The sequence below is a fragment of the Erpetoichthys calabaricus genome, chromosome 10 (assembly GCF_900747795.2).
Source record: "Erpetoichthys calabaricus chromosome 10, fErpCal1.3, whole genome shotgun sequence".
NCBI lineage: Eukaryota > Metazoa > Chordata > Cladistia > Polypteriformes > Polypteridae > Erpetoichthys > Erpetoichthys calabaricus.
In genome coordinates, this window is record NC_041403.2 from 169,675,354 (window position 1) to 169,686,824 (window position 11,471).

General features: G+C 49.2%; 2 protein-coding genes across 10 annotated transcripts in view; both read left to right on the plus strand.

Moving 5' to 3' along the window:
* Positions 1-11,471, plus strand: part of bend5 (BEN domain containing 5) — a 308,697-nt gene that overhangs the window by 176,279 nt on the left and 120,947 nt on the right. The gene's annotated exons all lie outside the window — the stretch shown is intronic.
* The window catches only part of spata6 (spermatogenesis associated 6), a 195,853-nt gene that overhangs the window by 27,147 nt on the left and 157,235 nt on the right, over positions 1-11,471 (plus strand). The window contains exon 14 of one of the 9 annotated variants that reach the window (XM_028812473.2): positions 173-775. The exons of 6 other annotated variants lie outside the window; for them this stretch is intronic. The gene's annotated coding sequence lies outside the window, so the exon portion shown is untranslated. Of the gene's footprint in view, positions 1-172; positions 776-11,471 lie in introns of those variants that run through there. 2 more of the 9 variants (XM_028812472.2, XM_051933168.1) reach the window with 2 other exon arrangements.

Sequence of the window (11,471 nt, forward strand, 5' to 3'; positions counted from 1 at the left end):
CCTTGACTTGCACAGACGCCCCCCCCCAAAAAAGCCACGTCTCTTTAGCTGTATAACATGAAATGGCCGGCTGTTCCGTCGGTCAGCTCATCTTATTGACGTCTGCCAGTTGCAATGGCTGCTCTTCCATTGGTGTCCTTCTGCTCTTTTCTTGTGTTTCTCTTTCACTCAGCACGACGTGCCCAGCTCACTTGACCTGCTCTTCGATTCTACACTGGCCTGGTGGTCCGAAGTCAACAATCTTGAACCTTCATCCTGGCTTGTGTCCATCGCACCCGTCTGTGGATCTCGGGTCTGCCCGCTGCGTCCTTGGCAGGTGGAGACGTTCCTGCTGGTTTGTGATCGAGGGCACACTCGGCTTTTATGTACACCCGACTTGACTACTCTGCTCTGCCTGTCCCAATGCCCAGACTTGCTTGTTTGAAGAATCTCCTGCCCAGCGAGCCCACAACTGAAATCGGCTTCATGTGTTCATTGGGGTCCGCATCTAGTGAGCAGTGAGGCCTTCGCTGGGGCAAATTCAGACCTGGCATGGAGACCCCACAGGGCGACGAAGGAGGCAGAGGAGACATTTGTTTTATCTTCTCGCCACCAGCAGGGGGCGCATTTGAGACACATGTCCTCAGAGTTTGATGAAATGAGCTTAGTGCTTAAGAAGAAACCAAAGGACACGGAGAAGAAGGAATTAAAAAGGACTTCCCTGTGGAATGGGGCTGGAAATTTAAACTGCACTGTAAATACTGGGGTGGTGCAAATTCAACACTGACATTTCCTTTTCTTCGCTTTTTTTATTCAATAAATTTCTGGATATGCCAAAGTCATTTTCCTGTGCCTACTTGATGACCCAAATCTTGATGTGCCTTCTTGTCTGATTCTTACCAAACCCGAGATTTTCCAATTGAGAGTTGCCCCTGTGATCTGATCAGGTGCAATAGAGACCATCAAGAGACCCCAATGGACACTGGAGTCTGTCATCCGATAAACCCAGCTGTCTAATGCCACCATTAAAGTGTTCACCCCCTTGGAAGTTTACACATTTTATTGTTGTACTGCATTGAGTTACAGCTGATTTCATTTGGCTGTTTTGACATTCATCACCAGAAAAACTGACAGAATGAAAACCCCGCCCAGCCAACTGCCACTCATGAGGCAAGCCCCGCCCAGCCTGCTAATGCAAGTAAGAATCTTACTGGGCTTTGTACATTTGTACACCCTATTAATATACCTAACCCCGCCCAGCCAGCTGCCACTCAAGCAGCAAGCCCCACCCAGCCTCATTAAACATTAAGTCCCGCCCACCCTGCTGTATTACTAATAGCTCTCCTTCTCCTCATCCTCATTATTTAGCTGTTCTGAGATTTTTCAAGTAAAGGCGTGCGACTTTTCAAGATCAGGTAGTCCTACTCACTAATGGTGACACCAAGGAGTGGTGACATGCTGCTGGTTGATGAGCACATGCTTAGCTGGACTTGTTAATAGGGTCCCTACTGCCTTGTGTACCATGTCTAGCCCCGCCCAGCCAGCTGCCACTCAAACATCAAGCCCCGCCCACCCCACCCTCTCAGTTGTCACTCAAACATGAAGCCCTGCCCAGTCTGCTCTATTCCTAATGATCTTCCTCATTGTTTGCTTGTAAGTTTTGTTCCATGCATTTATGACAGATCTGTTCGGAGGTTTTTCAGGTAAGGAAGGTGGCCATTTCCAGGTAAGGTAGTCGTACTCGCTAACTGTGGCTCTGGAGAATGGCAGGCAAGTGTGGATTTCACCGCACTCTGCACACGTGATGGTTAGGACCTGAGAAACCTACAATCTGCTATCAAAGTGCTCTCTGCCCTCCTTCCCAGTGTTCCCAGCTCTGTGCGCCCAAGCCAAGCTAAACGTTAACCCAGTTGGCCTTCATGACGACATCGGCCCCTCCTATGGACTTCCTCCATCCCACAGCCAGGTTGTCACTATGAGTGACGAGGATTTGCAGAAGACCTCGATGACCAATCACTCGCCAGTCCTCCTGTCTTTCCCAGGTGAGTCATCTTTCTGCAATGTGTGGTCCCCCTGGGGTGCCACTAGGGGGCAATATTTTGTGTTAATTCTGTTTGAGACAAGAGACTTAGGCTTAAATGTCATCAGGTGGCAGAGTTTTGTGGTGGAGACAGGACGTGGATGGCCCCTTACCTTGGAGGTCACCCTGTGACATTGTACAACACTAAAGATGGCCGATCATGGGCAGAGAAGACCGGGTAAGTAAGCATCAACAAACCATCAACAGTCTGAAGGGATCTGATTTTATTATATGTGTTTCTCCCAGACTTGAGCCCACCTTATGAATTAGCAGAACTCTTTTGTTTTGGGGGTCCCCACCAAGGGATGCAGGATGGCGTTAAGTCAGACGTGGGCGGGGTCAGATGTCGGAGTGTTACCATATAAGGCAAGATTTTCTCTGACTGACATGAGGTCAGGCAGCCTGTTAGCGTGTAATGTATGGAGACCTGCTGCTGCACTCTGATACAGTAGGGGGCGATGTGGCACAAATAGACAGCCCCCACCACATTGAACGCAACGAAGAATATGAATATGGCACATCTGATGTCATCGCTACCTTATATGGGAACACTCAAACATCCAGCCCCGCCCACTTGTGCCCTGTCAAATCACACATTCTTAGGCGAAGGACCCTCTGAAAATAAAAAAAGCTGTGCTGATTGTAAAGGTGGGCTCAAGTCTGGGGAAACACACACAGCGAGGGCCACTTGCTTCTCTTTTTTGTTTTATTTGGTGGGTTTGATAGAATCTTGTCAGCAGGTGGCGCTGTGATGCCACACTTTTCTTAAATGCAGTGATGAGTGATGCTGTAAAGGCGGCCACCATAAGCCCTCCTCTGCTTGGTAAACTTGTTCATTACCAAAGAACCAAGGGTCCCCTAAAGCCACCATTGTCACCCTTAAAGCCGTAATCATGCAGGTCGATGTGTTTTATGAAGTGTCTGTGGACGACGGTGTGCTGCCTGAAAGGTGCTATACAAAGTTGGAGTGGCGGTCCACAAAATTCAACATAAAGGTGTGAGCTTAAGATGGTGACCGTCCGGCTGAGGATGAAGTCAAACCCAATGTGAACCCCATAGCAGGTGTCAGTGGAGACCCTGAGTGAGTGACCCATAAGAGACGTCTGCATGGCCTCCAGCTGCTGTCACAACTTTTGGATCTGGGAATGCTGTTAAAACTTGATGGAACCAGTCATTTGGTGGAGGTGCTTCAGTGGTGTCCCTTGTCAGCTGGTCTGAACTGAAATCGTCTCCTCTTCAGCGGCTGGAGCAACAGGCAGGCTCTCTCAGTATAAACTGTATATAGTGCCTTTTATAAGGACAGACAGACCGCCTGGTGCTAATGAGATTCAAACGCATGATTGATATAGTGCCTTTCACATGGAGACTTGCACTGGACTCATCATCCTGGGTCCCTGTCCTGCGCCCTTGTGGGGGGGAGCTTATCTCCCGCTCGCCCCCCACAGACATGCGTGTGAGCTGCTAACTGCCAGTTTGCTCCTTTTTTTCGCTCCCATGGTCGTGTGCCGTGTTCAGGTGGCCTATGAGCTCTGAAGGTCTTCACATGAGACCCCCGACCCCCCACCCCGCCAGACTCGAGTCCTCTCGCGTCGCCTTCCTCTCTCTGAGCGCCTTCTCCGCCGATCGCAGCTCCTTGTTCTCCGAGCAGAACTAATTGTTGTGAGTGGAGTGAGCGCTGCGCCATATGCTGAGGGGACTGCGCCGGTCCCGCCAGCCTGCGCTCGGTGACTGCAGCGTTTTCCTCATTAACCTCTCGAGTCGGACCGGGTGGGAACAAACAAAAACAAACTCCTGTTTAGTGTTCGCAGATGTCACAGCCACACATATTAATAATCGATGAGAAGCTCAAGGCACTCGCATCGATCTCGTGAAGTCGTCCTGCCCGAGGGGGCTCTTTTGAGGACGCATTCCCTCCTTGTTCTGAGCCCACCTTTTCCAGTACGTAAGGTCGGACCCGATGACATGATAAGCCGTTTATCGTGAGCCGAATTGGAGTCAAGTCACTTCGTCGGTCCGCGCGTAGCTGAATGATCTTCAGTGAATAATCAGAGCCCGACAATGAACGGGATTCTGGGAGGAGAAAGACGCTGGCATGCGAGTTCTTCTTCATCATCGTCGTCATCCTCCTCCTCCTACACAGAGAAGGTTCTAGTCACAATGCCAGCTTCAGTGTTTCTTTGGAGATAAAGGGCGGGGGTCTGGGGATGAGTTGCCCCCTTTGGTAGTCCGAAACTCCGCTGAGATTCCTTAATTATTTAGGAGGTGGTGGGGATCCTCCTGGAGGTCTAAAAGCTTAGTGATGGAGAACTTGACCTGTTGGGGGGTTTGCTTCTCCCTTTGGAGGTCAGAAAGCGCCCTGATATACAGATACTATCTCAGAGAGCGGTTTGGGGGTCCCCTTGAAGGTTTGAAACTGTCCTGATATAATGAAACTATTTCAGGCAACCTGGTTTTGTGGGGTGATTCCAGGACCCCCATAGCATTTCAAGACCCTCCGTCCATGCTGTCAAATATTGGCGTCATGTTCAAATTCCAGCATTTCAGAAGTCACCCCCTTTAAAAATTTGGCCTGGGTCTGGATGGTCAGTATATCGATACGATTTCAGATAGCGAGGGGGTTTGAGAGAGCAGGGTGGGTGGGGGGTCCTCTCGCAGGTCTGAAAGCGCGCCAAGATTATGAAATTATTTTGTGGAACTTGGGTTAGTTCGGTGTGGATGAAGACTGGGTATGGTGGTGGTACCCCTTGGAGGTCAGAAAGCGCCCTGATATACAGATACTATCTCAGAGAGCGGTTTGGGGGTCCCCTTGAAGGTTTGAAACTGTCCTGATATAATGAAACTATTTCAGGCAACCTGGTTTTGTGGGGTGATTCCAGGACCCCCATAGCATTTCAAGACCCTCCGTCCATGCTGTCAAATATTGGCGTCATGTTCAAATTCCAGCATTTCAGAAGTCACCCCCTTTAAAAATTTGGCCTGGGTCTGGATGGTCAGTATATCGATACGATTTCAGATAGCGAGGGGGTTTGAGAGAGCAGGGTGGGTGGGGCCTTTTTTGGAGGGGGGGGGGTCCTCTCGCAGGTCTGAAAGCGCGCCAAGATTATGAAATTATTTTGTGGAACTTGGGTTAGTTTGGTGTGGATGAAGACTGGGTATGGTGGTGGTACCCCTTGGAGGTCTGAAAGCGCTGATGTAAAGTGGCCATGTTGGTAAGCCCCCCGTGAAAGTGTGAAAGGATTTTAAATGGGGTGAATGGTCGATGCACAAACATTAAGTGGTTGTACACAGATGGGCAGAAAGGGGCAGTGCCAGTATGGAGTACCAGTATTTTTCACTTCTTGTAATGGTAGCGCCACTGGGCATCACTTTGTGTTTAATGGGCATAGAAGACCTTTTGTAGTAGGACAGCATGGTGGCTCAGTCACTGGGTCAGATTGGCGCTGCAATCCCACGTGATGTAACCCAACAATAATGTGACTTTGTATTGTCTCCTGTTAAATGACATGATGTAACATAAGAAGAAGATGGCAGGGGCCCGGTGCCCAGAGTCCGTTGCTTGTGCAGTTTTATTATTCTGCCCGTCTCAGTGTGGGTTTTCCTAAAGACGTGCAAACTGAGCTGATTGGCTATTCCAAGGATGGCATGGTGGCATGGTGGACCAGAAGGAGGGCGGCGAGTTCGCATCCCAAGTCTCCACATCTTCGAGGGGGCCACCTAGCTGTAGCGCTTCAGCTTTCGAGTGGGTGCAGAACATCGGGGGGCTCGATTTTTTAAAGCGCATTGTGTCCTACCTGGACGACCTCTTAATCGCAGGACTGCACGAGACCCTTCAGTGACAGAAGCCGACGGACTGGCAGGCGTTAAATTTTTAAAACGAGCAGCTGAAAAAAAGGTTCTTAAATGGGCGATCGAGTCCAAAAGCGCCGGCCCGCAGGTGTGCAAATCAAGCGAGTCGCCCCGCTGCCTGCCCTCATATTTCTACACAGAATGGCGCGAGGACAGCGGTGCCCTGCGTGGCACTGTCATTAAATACGCATCCTGCCCATATGGCGAGTCATTAAAAGAATTCTTGGGTGGAAAGGCGCCGTCGGAACGCGCCGGCCAAGGGAAGTGCTGGAGGAGGGCGCCCCCTACCGCCCGCTCGGTCCGGATACATAAGACGGAGAAGAGCCGGCAGCACTTTAGAAGTGGGGGTGCGTGAATCAGAATAAGATCCAATTCTTCAGACCCCCACGGGTGAACGTGGTACAAGGGGTCGGCGATGACCCACAGCCTTGTCAAAGACTCTCTTTAACGAGCGCTTCATGTCAACAATGTTCGGTAACGAATAGCATTAGAAGGCGCAATGGAAAAACGAAAGGAAGGCGACCTGCCACCCAGGACTCGAGTGTTTTAGCAAAAAGGCGTGAAGGAAACGACCGCTCGATGTCACCCGCTCCGCCCACGTTTTAAAGCCGAACAGGCGTCAACACTGCGATGGCAGCCGCCGCCCTGCGTGACTCTCGACTCGCCCGCTGACCTGAGCGTTTCTGGTGGACACAAAACGCGTTTGCACTTCCACTCGTGTTCAGCGAGGTCGCTGGCCAGTCTGCGAGTACGACCTGTGGTGGGCGCTGTCACCCGATCAAGGGCCACCCGCTGGTGACGCCCCGTCGTGTTTTGACTCGGCGCTGATTTCGGCCCCGTGGCTGCAGGCGGTTTTCAGCTGCAACGTCCAGAAATGAGAAGACGACGAACGTTTGTACTCGCCATCAATTCCTGTCTACGTAAATCAAGACAAAAAGATGCGAAAAGCCCTGTATAAGAGAAAGATAGATGTGAAAGGCGCTATATTGTAGAAAAATAGATACAGTACTGTAGATAAAAAGAGAGCTAGACATGAAAGACACTATATAAGAGATAGAGAGAGAGATGTGAAAGGCACTATACCGTAGATGAACAGCTCGATTAATTAAAATGGATATGAAAGGCACTATATTAGACAAAGACAGACAGATGGTCACGAAAGGCACTACACAGATAGACATATATGTGAAACACTGTATAGGAGATAGATGTGAAAGGCGCTATATTGTAGACAATCGCTATATCCTAACTACAGGGTCACTACTGGAGCCAATCCCAGCCAACACGGGCCGCAAGGCAGGAGACAAACCCCGGGCAGAGCGCCAGCCCACCACACACACACACACCAAGCACACACTAGGGACAATTTAGAATCACCAGTGCACCTAACCTGCCTGTCTTTGGACTGTGGGAGGAAACCCACGCAGATACGGGGAGAACATTCACGAGGCAGCAGCGCTACCCACTGCGCCACCATGCCGCCCATATGTAGACAAACAGATAGAAAAAGTAGATTAATAAGGTAGCTAGATGCCCTTGAAAGGCACTATACTGTAGGTGAATAGATAGATACAGTAGGTATGTCTGACGTAAATACATAGACATGAAAGGCACTATACAACAACTAGATATGTAAAGCTCTGTATAAGAGACAGATAGATGTGAAAGGCACTATACTGTAGATGAATCGATACATGTTATATAGTGTCTTTTGTGTCTCTCTAATATCTATGAGACAGCTTGATGTGAAAGACACTATATTATAGATAGATATCTCGTTATTTCTCAGAATTCTGATGGCGCGGTCGTCAGCACTGCGCATGCGCGTACTGCGTTCGTCTGGTCACACCCGTTGCGTGACAGTTTAAGTAACGTGAGATAAGCGCGCAGTCAAAGTGAAGAGAACTGAACAGCCGTTACAGGCATTGCCAGCTCTACCTTACAGGTGGTCCACCGACTAGGTGGTCGTCTATAGTGGCGAAGTGGGGGGGGGGCGGTATTTTGTTAACCATCATAGACTTAGTATATCCAAACTCACGCGTTCGAAAGTCGATGGTGGTCGCTAAAAAAACCCCCGGGGGTTAGTCCTCTCCATATAAGTCTGTGTTGCATGGCTTTTGATACTCGATAGGGATCAGCAGCTCTTCCCTCAAACGCCTGGGTAACATCTCGATTTTGGGCTGCCTGTCTACCCTTTCCGATCATCTTTGATGATTTTGCCATCGGGCCCCTCAAGCCCCTCCGTACTAAACGGCCCAGCCATGGAGTCACAGGAGCCCTCGAGTGCGTCAAAGAAAAGATCCGAGGCGTTGTCTGTGGGCCCACACTGCCACCTGCTGTTCACAAGTGAGCACTGCAGATCCCACTCGAGTGATTCTGGAGGGGGGCCGTACCAGACAGTGTCCGGATGTTGAGAAGCAGCTTCTACTTAGTGTCCACTTCACAGTGGCGTCCAGTCCTGCCCCTGAAGGTTGGCACCCCTCAAAGTCCTATTCATCGTGTTGGTCCAGTATTAGAACTGCAGGAGGCCATTAAAGTGAATGTGAATTTCCCCTTGGGGTTAATAAAGTATCTATCTATCTAAAGAGAAGGTCTGAACATGAGCTGTGACCCCACACTGCCACCTGCTGTTCACAAGTGAGGAAGGCTGGGTATACTGGTTAGTCTTCACTAGGGGGCACAGCCCCTGTGCTCAAGACTGGGTGTTACTCAGTGTCCAAACTGGGGTCCAGACCTGGCCCTGGCAATGGCTGCTCTTCAGTGTCCCATTCTTCCTGGTGTGGTCTTGGAAGTGAGGTGACCCTGATCGATTCCCATACTCCCCTTCCTTAATGCAGCTCCTCTTGTTGTTTTCTGCCCTCTCCTGTTCTGTTGATTTTTAGGCTCGGCTTTGTCCAGTTCTAGTTCAGTGACCAAACTTTGAGCTAAAGAAGCTCATTTGAACCACAACTTGTGGGCCCACACTGCCACCTGCTGTTCACAATTGAGTACTGCAGCGCTCACAGTTGGGAGGTTCTGTGGGACAGATGTCACCAGATGGTGTCCAGTTCACTCTCATGTCGAAGAGCAGGGACGACTTACGGTGTCCACTTCACAAAGGGGTCCAGTCTTGGCCCTTGAGGTAGGTGCTCTTTAAAATCCTATTTGTGTTGGAACTACAGAGGGTCTGAGCCATGAACTGTGGGCCCACACTGCCACCTGCTGTTCACAAGTGAGTTTGGTAATTCTGGAGGACAGATGTCACCAGGCCTTGTCCAGTATTTGGAGTCACAGAGTCCACCTAACAGTGGTATCCCTGGAGTTAGATGCTCCTCAATGTCCCACTTACCCTGGTGTCCTGGAGGTGAGCTGACCCTGATAGATTCCCATAGTCTCCTTTCTTAATGCAGGCCCCCTGGCCTGTCAGCTCCTCCACACTTCTCTTGCTCGGCTCTGTCCAGCCCCAGCAGTTCCTCCTCACTGTCTTATTCTGGTTCAATGTCCTTCTTCAAAGTGACATAATGTCCACCCTCATTTCTCAAAAGGGTCTTTTAGAAGAGTGGTTAGCATGACTAATGCCTCAAATCTTATCAGTTCTTCTCCTTAAATACGCTTGGGGGGCTTTTGCTGCCCTCTCTTATCTGTCATTATAGAAATACAGTGAGGCCCCCTAGTGGATGACCAATGAGTGACACCTCATCTGTGCTTTGGCCAAGGAGTCAACTTCAAGCCTTACTGACAAGGAGCAGTGGAGCCCCCCGGACGACCTGCTCGTCTCGACAAATGGTGGGCACGTGATAGGCCCCCTGCTTTGTACCTCCCTTTGTGCAAGGCGCTATATTATTTGAGTCTATGATGACAGGCAGGACTATGGCAGGTGTTTTCTGCTGCCCAGCTCCCTGTCTGTAATACTGAATGTAAATGAACGCATGATGGCAGGTGGCAGAGCTTGGCTGCTGTGACTTGATGGACAGCTCCTTGTACTTTACTGTGATTTGGATTAAGGTGGCAGGTATGAAAGGCACTATATGAAATATGTTTGAATACACGATGAACGACAGGATCAGGCTGGCACCTCTTGATGGTTTGTTTAATGGTCTCTCTATACTTCTTTGTGAATTTGGTTGTTAAGCACTTTGTGTCTGTGCCAGTGCCAGTTATACAAGGTACTATATTGAACACATTTCAATATCAGTTGTCACATAACGAAAGGCGCTAAATTAAACTTACGGGCATTTTATGATAAGTAGACGGACTTAAGCTACAGTATCAGAGGTGATTTCTGCAGATTTCTCTGTTGCAAGGTTTTTTTGGATTTCAATGTAATGAGAGGGCATGGTATGAAAGGCACTATATTAAATACATGATGCAGAACACGGCCGATTTTGACCGATCTTACCTGTTGGGCAGCACGCTGTAATGTGAAATGAATTGTTTTGTGAAGCAGCTGGTGACAGGCGCTATATTAAATCAAGGTAATTTAATATAGGATGACAGGTGGGCATTCGCTTCAGGACCTTGGCAGTTCTTTTCTGTTGGCTCGATTCCCAAATCTTAAAGCTATTTGCATTCTAATGTGGCAGTGCATCGTGTGAAAGGCGCTATATTAAATACATGATGATCAGCAGGATCCGTCTAACACCTCCTGACAGAGTGGTATCCCTGGAGTTAGATGCTCCTCAATGTCCCACTTACCCTAGTGTCCTGGAGGTGAGCTGACCCTGATAGAGTCCCATAGTCTCCTTTCTTAATGCAGCCCCCCTGGCCTGTCAGCTCCTCCACACTTCTCTTGCTCGGCTCTGTCCAGCCCCAGCAATTCCTCCTCACTGTCAGTTTGGTCTTTAATGTTAATTTGGTTGTAAAGCATTTTATTTCACCACTCCATCATATATCGCACAAATGACTCTAATATTGAACCGACGTTACCCGTTGGGCAGCACGTTCCACTGTAATGTGACAGAGCACGTTCTGAAAGGCACTATATTTAAATTCAATACAGGCTGACCAGTACCTCGGCAGGTTTTCTTCAGTGCCTCACATGGCGGAAAGTACGTTTTGTATCTACTTGGCCGTTTCCATACAAATCGTCAGAAAAAGGGTGGAGTGGCAACGTCACTGCTCAGCTTGTGCGCAGATTGAAGAACTCAAAGTCCCATGAATCAACGCGGCAGCATGGATTTAACGGTTTATAGCTAGACCGTCCTCTAATTGCCGCGTTGATTATTGGGATTTTGAGCACCTCCATCTGCACAGTACGTGGCCAGTGACGTCACCGAGCCGCTCGATTCCGTTTGAATCGTTTCCCGCCGTGCGATTGTTCTCTTTTAAAGTTTTCTTAGTCTCTAATGTGATTTAAATGCAAGGCACTATATTAAATACGCAAAACCGAATTGGAGCTGCCACATTTTGACAAATATTACCTGTAGCGCAGGGCCCAGTGCGGTTGCAGAGCACATTATGACAACGAAAGGCACTGTAATAAAATGAAGTTCTTTCAATAGAGGACGGTCAGAGGGGGCTCGCGCTCTAATATTCGATTCTTGTACTTTAAAGTTGTTCTCTTTCTAAGGTGACAGACAGTGCGTGC